The sequence below is a fragment of the Phacochoerus africanus genome, chromosome 10 (assembly GCF_016906955.1).
Source record: "Phacochoerus africanus isolate WHEZ1 chromosome 10, ROS_Pafr_v1, whole genome shotgun sequence".
NCBI classification, from domain to species: Eukaryota; Metazoa; Chordata; class Mammalia; order Artiodactyla; family Suidae; genus Phacochoerus; species Phacochoerus africanus.
Window position 1 is genome coordinate 137,955,039 of NC_062553.1, and position 21,677 is coordinate 137,976,715.

Consider the following 21,677-nt stretch of genomic DNA (forward strand, 5'->3'; position numbering starts at 1 on the left):
CGAGGCCAGGGATCGAGCCCGAAACCTCATGGTTCCTAGTCGGATTTGCTAACCCCTGAGCCACAACGGGAACTCCTTCACTGCTTAATCTAAACGCAGCTTAGGCTATGGACTGTGTTAGAATTGCTAACCTTTCACAGTTGCCACTGTCCCCCTTGCAAAAGAAAACTGTTTCAGAATTTTCTTTAAATAGACCCTTAATGTTATCTCCTAATTACTGTAAAGTTACTTGTATCTTAGGTGAATTATATACTCAAGATTGAAAATGTCAATGGCTAATCCAAAATAAACTGTGAAAGTTACTGAAACATGGGTATAAGTACATGTGGTTAGAAACAATGAATTGACTTCCTAGAATGTAGACTATCCAAAAGACGTGCCTTGCCTTTATGCGCTAAACATCAAGGCAATTTTAAACAATTTAGATTCAAAACAAAGAAACAGAGCTTTCAAAGTCGTGGATGAGAGAAAACGGAAATTGCTACATCGTGTGCTAAATTAGAAGCAAATCTAAACCTCCCAGCATGCTCGTGTACTCCCCCATCTGATTTGTGTAAGTAGCTAGGGAGAGAGTTGACTCCCTCTGGCAGATGACACCTGCAAATAGACTTTACTAGTTGAAATTCTGATGTGAAATGAGACAATTACCATTATCAAGCCGAGTTTTCTTTTGAGTTCTTTTTTAACGTCCTCTAATTCTGAAAGTCTCTGTTAATTAAGCAGCAATGACAGACCTTCATCTTCTTTAAATACCTTGTTTGTGTGAGGCTGTCACATGGGAAGAACGATTATATTTTAAACAATATGTTCAAGTGTAAAAAAATCTTCAACAAATTTTTAATGCTTAAAAAAAATGGGAGAATATTCCAGGGTTTCTGTAATGAACATCTTAGGATTCTTCCTAAGGGGCTGGATGTTATGGAAAGTTTGAAAGGATTTAAAATAATTTTTATAAAGAATATCAAAGACTAAATGATGACCTGGAGGTGCACTGTTTCCATCTTTAGGGATATTGATACGATTAAAATAATAGGACACAGCACGAAAAACCAGGACGTCATGATGGCTCTAATGATGCTTTGTGTCTTTGTGTTCCTGCCACTCCTAGAAAGCACCCAAATGGCACAGCTATATCAATAATTTTTAAAATTCTAATTCAAAATCATAAGGCAGGGCCAATCCACAAGTGATTTCAGAATTATTAGATCTGTTGAGCTGGTAGAATAACCAATACCCTGCTCCTCAAATTGTTTCTTTAAGGTCACAGATAAAATGGAAGGGATGACGCGGCTTTTAGAGGTATTTCCCTCAACTTCTTCACAAATCAGTCCAATGACTCTCAACCCAGCGTCATTCCTGCCTATGTTTATAGCTTCTAACTTTGAAGAAGTCACTTTGAGTATCAATTAAATTGAGAGGAGAGGGCTTGCAGTCTTCTATAGCTACTGTGAAGAATCACTAGAAACTTAGTGGCTTAAAAGAACCCAGGTTTATTCTCTGGCAAACCTGGAGGTCAGAGGTACAAAATCATTTTCACTGAATCAAAAAAAAAAAAAAAAAAAAGAAAGTGTGAGCAGGGCTTGTTCCTTTTGGAGTCTCTGAGAGGAGAATTTATGTCCTTGCCTTTTTCAGCTTCTAATGGCTGCCTGCATTCCTTGGCTTGTGGCTCCTTCTTCTGTCTTCAAAGCGTATTACTCCAGCCTCTGCTTTAGTCACCACATCAGCTTTGGCCTCTCTGATCTCCTCCCTCCTTCTTACAAGGACCACTGGGATGACATTGGACCCACCTGGATATTCTCCGACGTCTTCCTCATCTCAAGCTCTTAACACGAGCACACCTACAGAGCCCTCCACCACAAGGTCACTACGGCAGTTCTGGGGTAAGTGCTGTGGACTCCTGGGAGGCCATTATTCAGCCTGCCACAGAGACTGTAACGAGTCTTTTTTCATTAAATAGTTTCCTTGTGTCTGATGCCATAGAAAATGTAGAGGCTGAGTTCAGCGTTCGACCTGAGATCTTTGCCTGCCCGAGTTATTCAGATCTTGCCATTGCCCAAGCAGTTTTGGTTGTGGAGGCATTTCATTTGTCCTCATTCTATTGCTTCACAGTTTACTTGAGATTTCTCCCATAAAAGGAAACATGCCAGGGGATAAATTCTTGGAAGATTCTTGCCGGATGATAAACCTGGCACAAGGCTGAGAAAGCATATGGGCAGTTTTTTGCTGCCTCTAGAGCATGTACCTGGTCTGTTTGCATAAGCCCTGAAGTTAACCTAGATTTTGTCCCTGTAATACTTTCTGCCTGTCATGCTGAAAATCAGTTCAGAGGGTATTAAAAGATCACGAGTGACAAAAGACAAAAATAAGTTGACATTCTAATGTGACCATTGAGCAACAGATATTTTGCAAAGGACTCTACAAACATCTTTAAAACTATCGTGCTATGTTGTCCTAAATCATGTGGCATTTACACATGGCACACTCCGTGTCCGCAAATGTCGTTGATGCCAACCTCGCCACTCAGACATGAGGTTGTCTCTGTGCCTACGGCCTTAATCGCGTCGTCTGGCTCCATGCGTGATGATGGCCTTTCACGACAGGTATTCCACAGCAGGAGACTCGACACATCATTATCAAATGCCAGAGGAGGGCTAAACAATACCAGGGTCAGTAGGGGCGAAGCAAGGACTAAGTTAAGCCCCCACTTTAGTAGAGAAAATAAAATACCCAAACCAGTAAATCGGTGTAACCAATGGTATGAGCATTTGACTGTGTGAGTCTAGGGTTGGGGGTTGAGCATTTTGACTGTGTAAGGGCTGTGGTCTAGGGTTTCGGGGAAAACTGGAAGAAGCAGGAATTTTGAAGGATAAGGATGCAAAGGGAGGAGGAAAGAAGAATGCTGTGGATGGTGGACAGACATGCCCTGGAACTACCAGAAACTGGGGCGTCTTTGAGGACCGAGAGATACGCGTTACAGACAGGAGAGCCAGGAGGAGCAGGAGGAGCTCAGGCAGGATGATTTAGAAAAAATTCAGAAAGCGTGGGGCCACGTTCACTATTTTTGACTATTAGCTTCAGGACGAAAAGGAGTCATTCCACATGGGTTTGAAGGTCGAAAGCAGGAAAGCGGTGTTATCAGCAGGACTTTTGGAAGCAATCAGAGATTAAAGAGGAGGCCTCCCAGGAAAGGGTGTATCACAGGTAACTCCACCTCTCGCTTCAAGGGGCGCATCATCGTGCATTGTTGGTATCACATGTCTGCGCTTGTCACAAATCAAATTCCCTTTGAATTATGGGAGCATTTATTTTTCTACTACCTCAATTAAGACATATCCCCTCAGTTTTAAACAGATGCCATGTGTTTAAAGTTAGAACTAGTCATTCTTGCTTCACACTTCTTTCTTTTTTTTCGGTAACTTTTAAAGATTCAAAGGAGTACTATTTTGAATAATTTGGCTTACAGTACTTCCTTCCCCTTCCCCGTCTCCACCAGGCTTCTCACTCCTGTGCCTGGTAGCTCCGGGATCTGGCCTCTACCTAAGTCTCTCGTTGTTGCCGGTCTAAATTCTTTGGCCTGACCCTCACATTAGCTAGAGGTGCCTGGCTAGTGTGAGTATAGTCAGCCCTCAGTACTGCAGCTCCACACTCCATCCGAAATTGGCTGAATCCAGGATGCGGAGCTGTGGATCCCGTGGGCCAGTGGGGCTACGTCATTTTATGTAAGGGCCTTGAGCATCTGAGGGTTTTCAGTATCTGTGGGGGTCCTGATACCAACCCCCGGTGCACACCGAGGGCTGACTGTACAACTACTTTCACAGTCTCAGTGTATGGAACCTGAAGAGCAAGTACAATGCACACTAGGATGTCACTTCTGTTACATTATTCTGGACTTTTGAGACTTCTGCTACAAATGAAACCAAAAGAGCCCGATTTTAATATGTTATATTTACTAAAAGCCACACTCTGGGTGTCAGGGAAGCAGTGGCAAAGACGAAGTCCCTGCTTTATATTCAAGTGGAGAAACAAAATAAACAATGGGAGAGAGATGCTCTCAGTAAAGTGTCACACGTGCATATGTATGTGTATATATACTTATCATATCATATCATATGTGCTGTGAAGAAAATAATGCAGGATGAGATAAAAACTGAGTGGGAAAGATTTGCAGTTGAGATGGTCATTGAAGGCCTCTCTGAAGGGCAGAGCTTCCAGGCAGAGGGAAGAGCACACATCCCCAGGTCCCAGGACAGGAACGAGCTCAGTGAGAACGAGAAGTTGAACGGAGAAAGGCAGAGAGGCTAAGGAGCCAGAGGTGACAGGAGAAGGGCAGGGAGCATGCAGGGCTTTGAGGGCCACGTGAGGAGGTAAGATCCTACGCTGGCTGTGAGAGGCGGCCGGCTTTTGGAGGGTTTGAGTATGAGAGTAATGTGTTCTGCTTTACATGGGAAAGAAAAAAAGGCTCAAGTTGCTCAGCAGAGAGTAAACTTTAGGAGGCAAAACTGGAAGCGGGAGACAGTATGAAGGGCTGAGCGTGCTTCTGCTCTCTAATCTGCAAGTGTCTCTGTGAGCACAGTGTGAATAATATGGTGAATAATATGGAACTATGGTTCGAGTTGATGAGGATTAAAAGAAACACCAGGAAATTCAAAATATCTTGTACTCTAGTTGCGTATGTATTTGGGTGACTGGAAAACTAAACTGCCTTTCCTCTCCTGCTCTTTGTGTTGAACCAAAAAGCATGACAGCCTTTGTCAAAGAATGGGAGGTGAGGAGGGGCTTTTGCAAGTCATGCATTCAAACCCTCTGCTGAGTTCCTGCACGTGAAGTGAATCTCAGATCTGAATTCTGCCGTAGAGGTTGGACCAAACTGAATGTCTCTGCTATGACACGTCTTAGAGGAATTCTCCCCTCACCCACGCCCTTAAATTGAAGGGAGATAAAATGGAGGAAAAAGGAAGAGAGAGAGGAGGGCTGAGCAACCTTATAGAATTAGAGCATAAATGGAGAAAATGACCGAGGACGTTTTTGTGTTTTTAAGAGTGGAGGGGCTTGCTCTTCCACTTTCAATGGCGTCTCATAATTTCCCTTCGATTTCATAATTTCAGTTGTCTGCTAACTACGATTTTCTGTCACGTAAGGTAGTTGGCTGAATTTAAGAAAATCAAAATGATCCCTAAAATTAATATAAAAATAAGCCTCTGAAAATTTGCAGACGTTTGTGTCATTTTGCAGCCATTCCAACATGGATGAATGGATTCGAAGTAATAGTATATAGAACTTAAGCAGCAAGCAAGCTTTTCCCACCTGTTAATTGCTTTTTTTTTTCACAGATTACAAACGTATTTTGAAAGAAAGTGATTTTAAAGTTAATAAAACTAACATGTATTTCAACTGTTGTTCAGATAGTAATATTGAATAAGACATTTCAACTGTTGTTCAGATAGTGATATTGAATAAGACATCCATAAAGTTGATAAGCTCTAAAATGTTGGAAATAAAAAGGATCAGACTCTAGCTAGATTGCCGCTGAAATACATTATCACGTGCCAACAGATTTTTGAGCTTTTAGGAAAAATTATGAGATTCTCTACATTCAACAGGAATAGTGTCCTGTCACTCATGTTTTTCGTTACTTTGCGTGGCTATGTGCAGACACACACACACACACACACACACACACACATACAGTCCTTCCTCGGGAAGAATATGCTCAGCATGACTCGCAGTATGAACTTTTAGGTGCTTCATGATCCTGAAGCCGCCCTTGATTATTCACCTGAGGCGAATAAAACATGACGTTTGAAAATAATGCTTTCCCAGCATGTTTAAAGACAGTGGCACCTGACATTAACAACTAGCACTTAGGTATCATTTTATCCTTTTCCAGAGTACATGCACATGTATTAGTCATTGTTTTTCGTTAGTAAGTAACCCCTGGTTGCATACTACACACACAGCGCTGGCCGGCCGGGCCCAAACCTATGCAAATTTAGTGGGAGACCGAGGTCTGGGGGGGTAAAAGGCGAGCGAGGCGGCCTTCTCAGGCTGCTCGGGGAGACAGTCTTGTAGCCTGCATCCTGAGTGGCCCACCAGCAAGTAAACCCTGGTCACATGAACTGCGATTTGATGCTGAACGAGGCCTGTTTCCTATGGGCACATCCTTCGAGAAACTCTACCACCGCGAGGTTCTCGTGGCGCTGCCACGCGGTGTCCCGAGGGAGCGGGGCAGGCTCACATGGTTCCGTTTGTGGCCGAACACGGCTTCACCCACGTCCCAGATAAGCTGAGCCACAGAAAAATATAATGTCCTCTTAGTGTAAACAAAACAAAACAACATACCATAAAAATGATGAGATTAAGAAGGCTGAGCTGTTTCCTGGGGGAAAAAGGAGGCTTCTGCAGGGAATTGTTTTCAGGGTCAGCGGAAGGACGCTGTGATGGAGATCATTGCTTTCACGTGAAGTCAGAGGCAGGTAATGTTGACCAAGAAAGGAAAGAAAACGCAGGGCGATTCCTTCAGAGTCTTCATTTCCAAGGATTATATGGTGAAGTCACCCTTCCCAGTGGACAGCTGAACAACTAGGTCTCAACTTTGCTTTTTAGTTTTGTGATGATGAACTGGTGCAGGTGATAATTCTGTTTGGACATCAGTCTTACCCTTCCGTTTTCCCCACTGACCTGCACGAAGCAGCTCAGGAACATTGCCGTCTAGGTAAAGGCGCTGCAAACGTTCCGCCACCCCCAGTGCTCTGGTTTTCTGCCAGCGCCGGGAGGAGGCGGGAATGATGCCCCTGGGCTGGAATCCGGGAGGTAGAGGGGAGGGCTTGAGTTGTGCATAGGAGCCTCGGCTATAAAGACGCCCAGAGGAATGCAAACAGTGCCTGGGGTCAGGAAGTTGGTCCTGTTGCTAAGAGAAAGGAGCTGAAAACCAACCAAGAAAGTCGAAAACGGGGCAGCAGTTGCACCAGGGATGGAAAAAAATGGTAAGAAGAAAGGCAGAGAGAGAGGCAAGTGCATATGGAACTAGCACGTTTTAGCTTTGTCAGTGAGGACCAGCAAGTGCCTGCCTCATGCCCGTCTCTGCCCTGGGCGATGGGGTACCACGGGGAGCGGGAGAGACTGGTCTCAGCCGTCTTACTGGCAAGTGGACACCGACCCTGAACAAGAAGACGCAAGATCATAAGTCACATGAAGGAGAAATGTGAATCGTTCTAAAACCTTATGCAGGGAAGGGGCTAACTGCCCTGGGCGGAGCCACTAGGAGAAGCAGCGAGCTTCTTGCTGAGACTGTGGGGTCAGTGCTGCCTCCTCTCCCGCCTCCCTCCTTTCTCCTTCCGTCCAAGTCGCTTACTGCGCAGGTAGAAAGAAGACAAGAGAGCAGGGCCTGGCGCATAATAAGCTCTCACTGCCTATTTGTTAATGCGTTAAAAAATGATGATTCAGACTTCTGTTCTGAGCAGTCCCATTTCTCCCACACCCTCCCTCTTGCAACTGCAGTTCCCTGGACACAACACCCTAGGAGTCTCTGAAAGGTGGAAAGGAGAAGGTAGACCCTTGGAACCTGAGGAACAACCTGCAGGCCAGTCCCGTGGGGCTCCTCATTGCCCTGTCCTGCCGCGGGTTCCTCGGGGAGAGAGCCGCCACTCGTGGGGGCTGCCAGCCCTCCTGAAGCCCATCTTGCTGTCTCTGTAACGTGCTGCGCCGCCACTGCTCGACTGCGCTGTATCTTCCTTGGCGTCTCCGATACCAAAATGCCACGGGCAGAAGTGTTTAGACTCCTCCTGCGGGGCGGGTAACTGGTACACTCTGCTCCACATTTTCCCTTCCTTCTTTCTTTCTTAAGTGTGGTAACATGTATGTTAGGTAAAAGTTACCATTGTAAGCGTTTTAAGTGTGTAATTCACTGGCGTTATACACATTCGGAAGGCTGGGCTGCCATCACAGCCCTCCCTTCCCAAATCATACAAGTATGCATTTTTGGAATTGCTGCATTTAAGTGGTTTGACTACTTTTCTCATATTTACGGATCGACTGATGTGCCATTTCTTTCTTTTTGGTTGTGTAGAGGGTTAAGCTGTCCTCTGCAAAAGAGTGTAATTAACGCGTTTGTGTGTGCGAGGAGCTTTCTTCTGAGCTGCTTTAACTCGCTCGTACGGGTTCAACATTAAAGGCCTCAAGGCCACGGTTACAGTGAGATTCACATTTTGGAGGCCACATTAGTATAATCATGCGTTGCATGCTGTTGGTCCACAATTTGCCTAATCAAATAAAATGAGATCAAGCATCACATTGGAGGGGCCCACCCTCTCCATTCACGCAGTTGCATTTAGCTAATTACATAAGAAATTACTCTTTTCCCAAGGTTTTGTTTGCATTTTTAAGCTAGTTAGAAGTTAGGATTTAATCAGTGTATTCTAGTCTTCTCCTAAAATCTAGTGAGATGATTTCCCTACGGAGTAAAGCCAAAATAAATGAGAACAGTGTATGGTACCTAACTAGGTAATTAGTTAGATATTTATTGATTACTGGCTATCTACTGGGCACTTCTTGACCACTCACTCACAGTAAAAAAGACAGAAACATAACCCTTACCCTTTAAAGGAGCTTTTTATCTCAAATTGTTATAGTTTTCTATTGCTGCTATAACAAACTACCGTAACTCTCAACCCTTAAAGCAATGGGAATTTATTCTCTTACATGTCCTGGGCAGGGTGGGGGTCAGACGTCTGGCTCCATTCCTGTGGAGGCTGTCTTATGGAGAGAATCTGTTTCTTTGAGGTTGTAGGACTGGGGTCCCTGTTTGTTGCTGGCTGTCAGCTGACTGTCATTCCCACTCACGAGGGGCGCCCACTTTCCTGGGCTCGGGGCTCCCTTTCTCCATCTTCAGGGCCAGCAATGGCGAGACAGGTCGTCCTCACTCTGCATCTCAGTGCCCGACTTTTTCGCCTTTCTCTTCCGCTTTTACGGAATGATTAGATTGTGCCACCTCGAAAATCCAAAATAATTTCATTTCAAGGACCTAAATCTTAATTGTGTCTGCATACATATATATATATATATATATTTTTTTTTTTTGGACAGGTAAAGTATATACGTTCACAGGCCCCAGGTATCTTTGGATGAGGGGAGCACTATTCTGCCTCCTACACTAACACAGAGAATGAATTTAAGAATTAAGCCTGTGAAGACTCACAGACATAGAGAACAGACTTGTGGTTTCCAGTGGGGAGGGAGGAGGGAGTGGGGTGGATGGGGAGTTGGGATTAGTGGATGCAAACCATTACCTTTGGAATGGATAAGCAAGGAGGCCTACTGTGTAGCGCAGTGAACCATGGCTGTGGTGGAAGACAATGTAAGAAACGTGTGTGTGTGTGTGAAAGAGTCACTTTGCAGTACAGCAGCAATTGGCACAACATTGTAAATTAACTATACTTTAACAGAAAAATTAAATAAATTGATCCTGGGAAAATATCTTCTTGAAATAAATATATTTCAAGTAACAGTTTAAATTCATATCATATGCTTTGAGAATGGAACTAAGGTAAAAATTACTCTAATTCTCATAATTACATTTAAAAATTTTTGTGAGTTTTAATTTCAGATAAATCCATTTTATTGAAAGCCAGGTGGAAAACAGAATTTTTCCGCATACCAACTGAGATCTCTTTTCTAACAATTTTGAAAGACTCAACACTCTCAGATTCCTTATCTATTGTCAATTGGCTGCACCCACCACACAAATTCCTAATTCTAAATTATAGCTTTCTATTTTTCTGTCGCAAATCTCAAGAACAAGATCGCTTTGAGGAATATTGAGTCAATCGCCAGATGGCACTATTAGAAAAAAAGAAGCGCACGCACGCACGCACGCACATGCGCACGCACGCACGCACAGTTTTCAGGTATCATGATTTTAGCCTGTGATGGCAGTAGAGAAAGTCAGATATGCTGGAACAACTGTGTATCACACAGAGAGCCAGCAGGATTTGGTGACTGAGGACCTGTGTGAGTGCAGATAGGGAGGCAAGACGCTCTGCCAGCCCCCGCCTGGGACAGGTTGGCCCTCGAGGCCGGGATGTCATATTCATGTGCGCGGGGAGCTTTGGTCTGAGCGGAAATTCATTTCTAGGACGACGCACATTATTGGCAGAAGACCTCAGTTCTTGACATGGGAACTTCTTTTTTTTTTTTTTTTTTGCTTTTTAGGGCCACACCCTTGGCATATGGAGGTTCTCAGGCTAGGGGTCCTGTCGGAACTGTAGCTGCCGGCCTGCGCCAGAGCCACAGCAATGCAGGATCTGAGCCACCTCTGTGACCTAACACCATAGCTCGCAGCAACGCCGGATCCTTAACCCACTAAGCAAGGCCAGGGATCCAACCAGCATTCTCAGTTTGTTAACTGCGGAGCCACGATGGGAACTCCCTAAATTTTTTTGTCCTTTTTTTTTTTTTTTTTTTTTTTTTTGCTTTTTAGGGCCGCACTTGTGGCATATGGAGGTTCCGAGGCTAGGGGTCAAATGTGAGCTATAGCTGCCAGCCTATGTCACAGCCACAACTATGCAGGATCCGAGCCTCATCTGCGACCTACACCGCAGCTCATGGCAACACCAGATCCTTAGTCCACTGAGCGAGGTCAGGGATGGAACCTGCAACCTGGTGGTTCCTAGTTGGACTCGTTTTCACTGTGCCACGGCAACTCTTACGTAGGCACCTCTTGATAGATCCTGTTGACCTCTGGTGGCCGAGGAGCTGAGGGAAGGGAAGGGTCTGTGGGGTACATATGTCAAGCCTCCTGCTTGACACACAGTAAACATGTCAGGGGTGCTTAATATCATTATAAAACATGTTACCATATGTTTACTCTTATGGTGTACATACAGGTATCTGTGAAGACTCTTCTCTGTTGTGTGTTGTGTGTTTGAAAGCATTTACACATGAAGAATTAAGGAAAAACAAAACACCATTGGGGATGCTTTCCTAATTATGCAAGGCCAGTAATACAAATTTCCAGCATGACATGTGACTTGAATCTCACCTTTTGGAGGTCCAAACTTCTGTGAATTTGTGACAGAGTGAAATGGTCAAGGCGGACGTATTTTTGCTTGAACTCACACGTGCACACACGCATTTGCACACAAGCATCCTCTTGGTGTAACATAGGCAACAATAACCTCATTTAAAGGCTAAGGCCAAGTGCATTTGTCTTTTCTCTTTATCCAGTGAATTCTTCAAGGGCAGGTTGGTGTCCCTTTATGCTCGGCCAGTCGTCCCTGGCATAGTGTGAGCACTCAATAAATAATAATTAATTCAGTCCCTTAATAAATAATCATGCATTTACTCAATAAATAATAATTAGTGATAAAATCACTGAACAAGAATGGCAATACTTGGAAAGATGTTATAAATGAGATATACCTGTGTAAATCTAATCAAATGTAATTTTTGAGGAAGATAATTCTAAGAACTTGCGTCCTATGAATTTGGTGCAGGTATTTATGCCTCAGATTTCAGGACATGCTTGTTCATTTAGTTCGTATTGTCTCCAGCGTCTCGGCTGTATTCACATACATTTATATAAACCTATACTATGCATGTGTGCAGACATACACATATTTACATATTTCTGTATATGTTTCTGTATGTGTATGCGTAGATAGAGTTGTACCTGCAGAAACATTTTTCTTTCCCTGTCTCAACCTGAATGTCTGACCCTGGGCAGGCTGGTGCAGCAGGCCATTTATCCTTGTGGGTGTTGTGTGGGGAAAGGCATTTCATTTTGCGTCACTGCCGACACTGTGGTGGCTTCCTTGTAACCCAGGTCTTCTCCGCCACGTGTCCTCGACTGTCCCAGGTATTAGCGAACACTATTACCATCAAATTACTATTTAGTTAATCTCATAAACTAATTTGTCACGAGGTAGCTCAGTGACTGACTTTCTTACCTAAGTAAAGACTACTGAGATACTTTCCTCCGAAAAAGCGACTGACTGTGTGAATTCCAGAAATAATTGTGCTAAAAATACAATTAAACAGGGATCCTTTTGATACCACTCAAATCATGGCATATTTACAACTCCTGCTACTCAATTCAGCCGGCGAGTGAAAAGAAAAAAATTCTCCCTGCATTTGTTTCCGGACATCTGACATTTTTATCCCACAGAGAACACAACTGGAAATGTAGAATTTGCATTATTTCACTTTGCTTTTAGGTTGTGCAGACAGTCTTGTTAAAATTTAAACCAACTCTCAGAAGACCGTTCGTGGACAGAGCAGCACCTTAGAAATCACGCGACAGGTTGTAGTAAGTCCACGTTGATGGGACACGATCATCTACCAAATTTCCCGTTTGTTTTTCACTGGGATGTTTTGCCCGAGTCTCTTCTTCATTTCCTCCTTCCCATCGATAACTGCAGTGGAAAGTAAATGCCATTCACCTCCTTCGGGGTCCAGTTCGTGCCTCTTAGAAAAGCAAATCAGTGTCGATAAACTCTTTCTGAGTTGGTCCTGTAGAGTAACGACCGAGAGTGAACACCACGTTTGAAGAAACGTAATTCAGACACGGCCTTTACTGATGAGAACAATTTTGCTAACGTGCGAAAGCTTTTTATGAAGAGAATAATATAAGAAGTAGATGTAATCAAAGGAATGAGCCCTTTAGGTGACAGTGGGTGATAATGAGAACTTGATTCCATGCTTATGAGTTATTTCGTTATCTTAGTCTAGTGGCCTGAAAGGTCCTTTAAAAATCGTCTAGGTGGATATGTTTTATAGGCAGCTAATAGAGTGCATGGTTGTTTCCATTCAACTTTAAAATAAACTTCAAAGTCCAAGAACTTTCTGTATTACCTGGGGTTGTCCAATTACATACTGTTGAAAGGCATGATTTTCATATGCAAAATATCTTCCCAACATGTGTCTATTTTAAAAGGATTCTTTTACTTAAAATGTGAGAATACAAAAATAAATACTTTAGCCAGGAAAAGTGGGTGAGCGCTTTAAGGAAACGTGGGTCCCCTCTGCCCCTTTAAAACGTACCTTTGTCTCTAACGCCTGAGCCATCCCTGAAGATTAGAGACGGGACCCAAGGAGGGCTATTCTTCATCTTTTACCTGCTCATTAAACGCCAGATAGTTTTTTACTCAATTATGCATCTGCCAATGAAAATAGTGAGCAAAGACAACATCAAGGCCATGTTTTCATTTCCATCGTGTTCCCTAGTGAATTACAGGGTTGTGGGCTCTCCTGCAACAATTTATATTGACCCAGGCTTCATAAATCTGGTACAGGAGACTGAGTGGCTGAGCTCTATGTTGTGAGCCTGTCTTTCTACCAACAGCATTAATCACTTGCTCGAGAGGAAGTAGCCGTGCAAGAGTGTTCTGCCTTCTGCTCTCGCCAGAAAGGACGTCTGAACAGAAGCCTTCATGTTGCGCCTTTTCCCCAGGGTTTTCAGTGCTTAGCCCTCTCTACAGGCTTCCAAGCCGTGATCTCTCTTGTGCTCCTTATGAGGCAGTGTCAAAATAAGCCAAAAACATACAAAGAATGCTACACATATGAGAAAAATAGTTGTAAGCTGCAATTTCTAAAGATGGAGCTAAAATTAAAAGGACATTAGATGCATTTGTCTATGAAAAAAATTAATCTTCCGTGTCCAGAGTCACTTGAAGTTGGAAATGCATCTGAGATAAAATGATTTTTATTCAGTTTTCTCCTTCAGGAAATACTAAATTTAACCGGAAACCAGCCAACACATCTGTCTCTGAAATGTTCCAGCAGAAGATTCTAACAGTGGGCCCAATAGGTTATGCATCTGGCCACCAGCGTTTTAAGCGGAGGAAAGGAGGGTTATGACTAACACACAGGAAATGATGCTATTCGAATCTCTACTGTACTAGGCAACAAAACTCAACAAAAAGTTAGGCTAGTGTGAATGAGATGAAATAAATGAGGTGGTTTTAGCTAGTACAATCATGCTGTTTCTCCCCATTGTTTTAGTGCATAAACAGATGCATCAGTACATACTTTTACTAAAGAATCACTAAAAGTAAATGCCCTTATATGTCCTTCTACAAGCTGGTTTTTCCTTTGCTCTCCTGTACCTTACTGGATAACTCTCACGAGAGATTTAATTTCTTTTGTGTGTAAAGAAATTTGTAATCAAGTAGTTGGTAATTCTTAACTTTTATTTTTTGTCTTTTTCGGGCCACACCTGAGGCATATGAGGGTCCCAGGCTAGGGGATGAATCAGAGCTGTAGCCTCGGGCCTACGTCACAGCCACAGCAAGCTGGGATCTGAGCCGCATCTGCGACCTACCTCACAGCTCACGGCAATGCCAGATCCTTAACTCACTCGAACCTGCGTCCTTACGGATGCTAGTCAGATTCGTTTCTGCTGAGCCATGATGGGAACGCCATTAACTTTGTAACTTTTTTATTGAAGTAGAGTTGATTTGTAATGTTGTATTATCTGGTGTACAGTAAAGCGATTCATGTGTATATATATATATATATTTTTTTCCGTTATAGTGTGTCACAAGATACTGAATATAATCCCCATGCCGTACAGCAGGCCTTGTTTATCTGTTCGCACACAGTGCTTTATACCTGCGAGTCCCAAGCCCCTAATTTATCCCTCCCCCCACATTTCCCTCTGGGTGAAACCATTAAGTCGTGGTCTGTGTCTGTGCGTTTGTTTTGTGAGGGGTCCAAGTCCTTTTGTAAGTCCTTTTATTTTAAAAAGTAAGATACATCCTGCTGAACTCTGCCCGCTAGTGCACAGAACACCTCTCCCTTTCTCTCCTCTGTTCTCTTAGAAAAGAAAAGTCAAAAGCTGCCATGAAATACAAATTATTCAGGTTGGTTTTACTTCTAAGGCAAATCTGATGGCATTTTATTGGGGAGAAACAAAGACTAGAGTTCTTAGCATTTATTTTATTTTTTTCGTACTAGTGTGGAAGACGTGTTACAGTTTCAGGAAACATTGCTCCCATCCTTTGTTCCGTCATTTGTGATACTTTCAGAAAACTGTTTAAACGACTGATTTCTTTCATATTGCTGGCAGTTTTAATTACTATCGATAATATTATTTGCCAATTATACTGAGTCAGGAAATAGGAAGGTTAATTGAGTTGACTTTTTAAAAACATAAAATGTTAATCATTTTCCCCAGCTCTTTGTACGATGGACTAAGGTTTTCATCTCATTTCTGTCACTCACTGGCAGCTTGTAAAGCCGTGGACTCTCTCAGCTTTATCTGTGTGATAGAAACCATTTTTAATACTGCAAAATCTCATGGTGGATAGAGAACCAGATTGCCAAAAGATTTGGTCGGGAGTTCCTGTCGTGGCGCAGTGGTTAACGAATCCAACTGGGAACTATGAGGTTTCAGGTTCGATCCCTGGCCTTGCTCGATGGGTTAAGGATCTGGTGTTGCCGTGAGCTGTGGTGCAGGTTGCAGACGTGGCTCAGATCCCGAGTGGCTGTGGCTCTGGCGTAGGCCGGCGGCTATAGCTCCGATTCAACCCCTAGCCTGGGAACCTCCATGTGCCGTGAGAGCAGCCCTAGAAAACGCAAAAAGACAAAAAAAAAAAAAAAGATTTGGTCACTGCTTATTAAATCATTTTTAAGCCATCTGTACCTGGACTACATTTTGCTTACAAAAAAATTAAAATGAATCTGTGGTAATAAAGACATTTAAAAGAATGTTGGATAATTCTCTTCAAAGCACTAAGAACGATACCAACACTAAAACATTCTGTACTCAAATACAATGCAATACGATAGTGAAACTACTTATCAATAATATTTTTATGATGTAAGTTTACAAGTTATAATAGTACACAAAAATGTAAAGAAGGCAAAAGTCCCTCATGATCTTAGAGGAATTAGTGTTGTTTTAGGATGTTTATCCCACTTTTTTTCCTATTCGCAAAGTCCTTTGAATTGAATGCAAATCTACACATTAGGTTTTGAAAAGTTAAACAGTAAATGGAAGGATCGAGACTGTGATAGGCATTTTGAGATTTTCATGTAGATTATTTTAAATGCTTTTTAAAATTTTTTTATGTGGAGGGTGAATTGACAAGAAACGAAAGCTGCCTCAAGCAATGCCATGACAATTACCACAGTACCAAGAAAGCTAAGTTGATCCATTTCCCAAGCTAACTCAGTGAGGAAATACAGGAAAAAAGAAAACTTACTGGAAGACTTGACCGCATTCTTCCTGGAAGCTTTGCCAACATCATCCAGGTGCTGGGGGCGGGGCTGCATCTTTACCCCCCATCGCGGGCTTTCTTTTCACTCCACACCCCGGCACCCAGCTGTCTCCTCCCGACCATTCGAAGGGTTCAGAGTCAGCTGAACCTACGCATCTTCACAGTCAAAGTTACAAACGACTCTCAATACAACATGCCCCTCGTTTCTTGAAACTCTGTATGTCTTTGCCTTTGCTTGAAAATTATGTTCCTGGGAGTTCCTGTCATGGCTCAGTCATAACAAACCTGACTAGTATCCCTGAGGATGAAGGCTTAATCCCTGGCCTCGCTCAGTGGGTTGAGGATCCAGTGTGGCCATGGCTGCGGTGTAGGCTGGCAGGGGCAGCTTGGAGTCGACCCCTAGCCTGGGAGCCTCCATATGCTGCAGGTGCAGCCCTATCTTCCTCATGGTTTCAGTAGCCTTCCCTCTAAAGGTAGCTTTATAAACACAGCCTCCACCCCCTCCAAAGGCTTAGCTAGATAGCCTCTCCAACATATGCTTTCCGAGCACCTTGCTTTTCTCTCAAGGGGACCCACCCTAATCCACAGAGATTCCTGGCTGCCTGGAAGGTAATAGCGTGGGAACTGTATCTTTTTCGTCATCGTATCCGCAGGCGCGTCTTTCCCGGACTTCTCCCCGTTCTCCCATCTGTGCCTTCGGCTCCATCCGGCAGGGCCATCCGCAGCTTCACGGTCTTGCCCTTAGCACCCTTCCGCTCCCCGCTCCCTCCCCTAGACACCACCCACGTTCACCCAGCTCTTACTTGTTCCTCCAAGTCCAGCTCATCTGGGGACCTTATTCAAGCACGCTTCCCCAGTTACAAAGCCCCTCAGAGCTTTCGTTGCGATTTCGCGTCACTTAGCAGGCCTTGTAGGCTAAGTCCCTTTTGGCTGGTCGTCGTCTCCTCCTTAGAGCCACAGGCCGAGACTCTGTGCCGCGTACCTGCGAACCTTTCCTAGACGTCAGCACCAGCAGCCGGAAAGAGTGTTTGATGCAGAAAAGCCCATTAGCCCCTGGGTTTAGAACCTCGCGTGCCCGGTGAACTAGCCTCTGCCCTGCCTCCCTTCTTCCCGTCTGCGACCCATCTGTCCTTTTCCCTGATGTGCCGCCTCCGAGAGACGTTTCAAACCTCTCGTCCTCCAGAGGCCTTCTTGAACTCGCCCGCCGTATACGCTGGCTTTTCCCTGTGCTCCCTTTCCGGTGTGGTTCCTCAGCATTTTATTTTATTTTTAGAATATTACTTGGTGGGTGCCCGCATATCGTATTGGTTGTTTTCAGGTTATTTCAAGGATGTTTTGTGTCCTAAAACAGCTGGTAAGTTCTGGAGAAGTGCTTTCCAATAGGATTCTCTGCTCTAATGCGAATATCCTATGTGCTACCTAACAGGATACTCTCTAGACACATACAGCTCTTGAGCACGTATAAGGTGGCTGGTGTAATTGAGAAACAAAAATTGTAATTTAATGTAATTTTTATTAATTTAAATGTAAATAGGTACATGTGGCTGGTGGCTACAGTGTGGGACAATGCAGTTTTCAATGCCAGAAACAGGGTATTTTAAGTCATTACCTAACAGGAAGTGTCTGGCGCCTAACAGGGAGCAATGCCTCGTGTTTATAAGGTATTTTACAATAAACATATAAAATATAATTGAACACGGAATCTGCGCACGTTTCAGAATTACTCTTTAATGCAGGCAGGATAAACACTATTATACTTACCTTTTATGATGAAATATAATTGATGTACAATGTTATGCTAGTTTTAGGTGTACAGCAATTTGACATTAAGTATATTTTAACATGATCACTGTGGCGAGTTTGGTAACCATTTGTCCCCATACAAAAATATTACGCTATTCCTGACCGTCTTCCTTATGCTGTGTATTATATCGCCATAGCGATTATTTTAAAACTGGAAGTTTGTACCTTTTAATTCCCTTCACCTTTTTCCCCCTCCTCCCATCCTCTTCCCCCTGGCAACTGCCACTTTGTTCTCTGTGTCTATAAGTCTGTTTTCATTTTGTTTTTCCATTTTCTTTTTTTTTAGATTTCACATATGTGACATCATGTTGTATTTATCTTTTTCTGTTTGACTCACTTCACTAAGCATAAAACCTCCTAGACCTATCAATGTTATTGCAAATGGCAAGATTTCATTCTTTTTTTTTTTTATGGCACAACTAACATTCCATTGTATATGTCCACCATAGGTTATTTATCTGTCCATCTATTGGTGGACACTTAGATTGTTTCCATATCTTGGCTATTCTAAATAATGCTGCAATTAACATTAAATAATGTGCAAATATTTTTTGAATTAGTGGTTTTCTTTTCTTCAGATGAATACACAGAAATAAGATTGCTGGATCTTATCGTAGTTCTATTTTGAATTTTTTGAGAAACCTTCTTACTGTTCTAGTAAGAAGTGGCTGCACCAATTTATAATCAAATCAACAGTGCACAGGAGTTCCCTTTTCTTCACATCCTTGCAAGCACTTGTTATTTTTTATGTTTTTAATGATAGCCATTCTGATAGGTATGAGATGATATCTCATTGTAGTTTTGATTTGCATTTCCTTGAGGACTGGTGATTTTAAACAGCTTTTCATGTGCCTGTTGACCATCTGTATGTCTTCTTAAGAAAAACGTCTATTCTGCCCATTTTAAAATCGGATTGTTGGTTTATTTGTTTGGTATTAAGTTATATGACTTCTTTGTATATTTTGGACATTAACCCTTTATCGGGTATGTCATTTGGAAATATTTTCCCCATTCAGTAAGTGGTCTTTTCATTTTGTTGATTGTTTCCTTTGCTGTGCAAAAGCGTTTTAGTTTTGCTGTAGTCCCATTTATTTATTTTTGCTTTGTTTCCCTTGCCTGAGGAAACAGATCCAAAAAAATTTCCCTAAGACTAGTGTCAAAGAGTGTATGACTTACATTTTTTTCCAGGAATTTTATGGTTTGAGGTCTTATATTTAAGTCTTTAATCCATTTTGAGTTTATTTTTGTATATGTCATGAGAAAGTGATCCAGTTTCATTCTTTTTCAGGAAGCCACCCAGTTTTCTCAGAACCAATTATTGACGAGGCTGTCCTTTCCCACTGTATATTCTTGCCTCCTTTGTTGTAGACTAGTTGGCACATAGCATGAGCTTATTTCCGTGCAATCTGTCCTGTTCCATTGATCTCTGTGTCTGTTTTCATGCCCATGCCATACTGTTTACTGTGGCTTTGTAGTATAGCTTTAGATCAGGGAGTGTGATACCTTTAGCTTTGTTCTTCTTTCTCAATATTACTTTGGTTATTATTTGGAGTCCTTTGTGTTTTCATCCAAACTTTAGAATTACTTGTTCTAGTTCTGTCAAAAATGGTGATTTGATAGGGATTAAATTGAATATGGAGATTACCTTGCGAGGTATGGACATTTTAACAATATTAATTCTTCAATCCATGGTAGAGTATATCTTTTCCATTTAATTTTGTATCCAGTGACTTTACTGATTATATTTATTACTTCTAATAATTTTTAATGGTGTCTTTGAGATTTTTCTATGTATATTGTCATTGTCTACAAATGGTGGCATTTTACTTCTTCCTTTCCAATTTGGATTTATTTTATTTATTTTTCTTGTCTGATTGCTATGTCTAGTACTCACATACAATGTTGAATGAAAGTGGTGAGAGTGGGCATCCTTGTCTTGTTCCTTATTTTAGAGGAAATGTTTTCGGCTTTTCAGCCTTGAGTATAATGTTGGCTGTGGGCTTTAATTATACTCAGTATACCTATTTTTGAAATGTGGTAATCAAGAGGCTAATTGGTTTATTCAAGGTCATATGTAAACCACTAGCAGAGTAGAATCTGCACTTTAAAAAAAGTTCCTAATCCTTATACTATTTACCTTTCTTTTAAAACGTTATGCTGACACTCAATAAATATCAATAAACTGATTCTTAAAGTAAGAATCTTATTTAGATTATAAAATCTTCATTAACCAGTCATTCATTTATTCATTTGAAACATACTTATTGAACCCCAGGAACAAGCCAGGCATGCTAGGAACTAACAATAAAGTAGTGAATGCATTGCTTTCTCTGAAGGGGTTAACTGCGTGTATGTTAGGGGACAAGGGGTGGTAGGCGATAGACACTAACAAAGTTAAGTAAGTAGGTAAACAAATAGGTAAATAAGCAAATGGCTGAAGATGGAAAAAAAAAGTGCTGGGATGAATACAAACTGGGTGGTAACACAGAGAGTGGGGCATCTCCTTCAGATAAGGTTACCAGAGGAGAGCTCTCAGAGGAGGTAACCTGTGAATTGAGATCCAAAGTCTGGGAAGAGCTGGAAGAGAATTCTGGGAACAGGGAACCCCAAGTCCTGAGTCTGGGAGAGATTTTATGAGCCTGAGGAACATAAAGGAGTCTAGTATGCTGGAGTTTGGTAAATGAGGGAGGGGGCTATAACAGAATACATAGAGGGTGCCTTAAACAGCAGAAAATTTTTTGGAGGCACTGGAAGTCTGAAGCCAGGAAGCCAGCATGGTCAAGTTTTGGTGAGCAGGCTTGTGCAGGCTTGCAGATGGCCACCTTCTTGCTGTGTCTTCACATTGTTTTTCTGGGTACATGCACCTAAAGAGAGCAAGAGGGCCTCCCTCTCTTCCTGTTTTTTAAGAGCACCAGTCCTATTGGATTAGGACCTCACCCTATCACCTTGTTTAGCATTAAGCACCTCCTCAGAGCCCTGTCTGCACATGGGGGCTAGGACTTCAATGTATCGATTTGGGAGATACATGATACAGGCCACAGTAGGGACAGAGTATAAAATAAGGTTAGAAAGAAAAGTATAATTTATCTGCATTTGCCTGGGAAGAGAGCAAAGGAAAAGCATACAAAAACGGGACAGTCTTAAGTACCAACTCAGCTTCCTTTCAGCTTCCAGACAATGTAGTCATCTGGTGGACATTTATTAAGTTTCTGTATAAGAGACACTGTGTCGAGGTCTACGATTACACGGACAAACCAATCAAAGACGACCTCTGTGGAACTCACAATTGAGGAAGCGCAGGAGTGAAAATAAACTCATGGGGAAGGAAGACATTTTCAACAGAGGGCTTGGGAAGAAACTTTGACTGCTATCTCCCTGCATGTAAAAAGTTAACTGGAGATAGATCACAGGCCTCTGTGTAAAAGCTAACGCTGCAAAACATACACGAGTAAACATCTTCAAAGCTTGGGGCAGGTGGGGAGTTTTTAGACAGGAAAACGTGTGATATAATTCATTGCGAATAAATTACAATGTACAATATAATTCAATGTGCATTGCAATTCAATTCCATATAGTGTAATTAAAATATAATGTAATTGAAATTAGACTTACCAAAATTAATAAAAACTTTTGCTTATGAAAAGACACTTCCCGTCATGG

The 21,677-nt window shown here is 42.4% G+C and overlaps 1 long non-coding RNA gene across 1 annotated transcript in view; it reads left to right on the top strand.

The window, feature by feature from the left end:
• Nucleotides 1–21,677, top strand: part of LOC125137888 (uncharacterized) — a 105,217-nt gene continuing 83,540 nt past the window's right edge. The window contains exon 1 of the long non-coding RNA XR_007137525.1: nt 1–1,880. This is a non-coding gene — a long non-coding RNA (uncharacterized LOC125137888). The remainder of the gene's footprint in view (nt 1,881–21,677) is intronic.